Source organism: Panthera pardus, unplaced genomic scaffold (assembly GCF_024362965.1).
Source record: "Panthera pardus isolate Hobbes unplaced genomic scaffold, ASM2436296v1 HiC_scaffold_10, whole genome shotgun sequence".
Taxonomy (NCBI): domain Eukaryota; kingdom Metazoa; phylum Chordata; class Mammalia; order Carnivora; family Felidae; genus Panthera; species Panthera pardus.
The window spans coordinates 43017389-43018356 of record NW_026526655.1 but is presented as its reverse complement, the minus strand read 5'-3'; the positions used below and the strand labels follow the sequence as shown (position 1 = coordinate 43018356).

Sequence of the window (968 nt, the reverse complement as noted above, 5' to 3'; positions counted from 1 at the left end):
TAAAATTAGTATCCCATTTAAAGTTTCTTGTTCAGTTAAACTAGCCTTCCCATTAGCCCTCTGGGCCACCCCAATTCTTAGTGACCTTCCCATTAGCTGAGTATACAGTCCTAATTATGGAGCATACCTAGAAATCAATCAGTCTGATGCTCTTTTGTGACCTCTTTGCTTTGTTGTTATATTTGACAACAATGAATTCACTTTTTTTGCATGGATTTATCTTGTCTTCCCAAATACTGAGTAATTTTGAAGGCTGAAGATCTCAGCTTATCTTTCTTATACCCACCAGAGAGTTTAATATGGTACTTTTTTCAATTAGCAATAATCGCGCCTCGGATAAACCTCATTGGCTACGATACTGCCACTGAGCAAAGCTTAATATGGTACTTTTTTATCCAAAAATGTTTCTTATGTACAAGGTAACAAAATAGTGAGGTGAAGAGCAGAAAATCACACTTTAGCCAACCATACTGTCTATATGAGATAAGAAAAACTCCTTTGGTTATTTCATCACCACCGCCCACCCCCCACCCCCCCCGCCAGGTTTGAGAATTGATTTTTTAAAAACGTCATTGATGACTATTTTGTCATTGCACAGGCATGGCTTTTGTGTTATGGAGCCCAAAAGTAACTCTATCCAAAGCAGAAGATGGTAACAGTTCATAAACCTGGAATTTACCCGCGCCATTTAATTAGAACTTTTAATTTGATGAGAACTTTTGTTTTGTTTTGGCCAACCAATATTTAGAATTGGGACCGCTTTGTGGCTCTGTCTACCATGGTTACAGCATCACCATGTGGATCAAGGATCACGAAAGAAAGGCATAGCCAAGGAAATCTGTGATTGCAGAACTCATTAAAGAAAAGGAACATTGTCTTTCCCCACATTATGTTGCTGGCTAAAAAAGAATTGCCTCGCAATCTGGTTAAAGAAGCTATAAAAAACTTTAGTGGGTATTTGCAGCTAA

At 38.1% G+C, this 968-nt stretch overlaps 1 non-coding gene across 1 annotated transcript; it reads right to left on the bottom strand.

Annotated features, from left to right (window-relative positions):
• Window positions 1-230: 230 nt before the first annotated feature.
• On the bottom strand, window positions 231-376 carry LOC128772828 (U4 spliceosomal RNA). Its single transcript, XR_008416959.1, has one exon. It is a non-coding gene; the product is annotated as a U4 spliceosomal RNA (small nuclear RNA).
• Window positions 377-968: the final 592 nt, after the last annotated feature.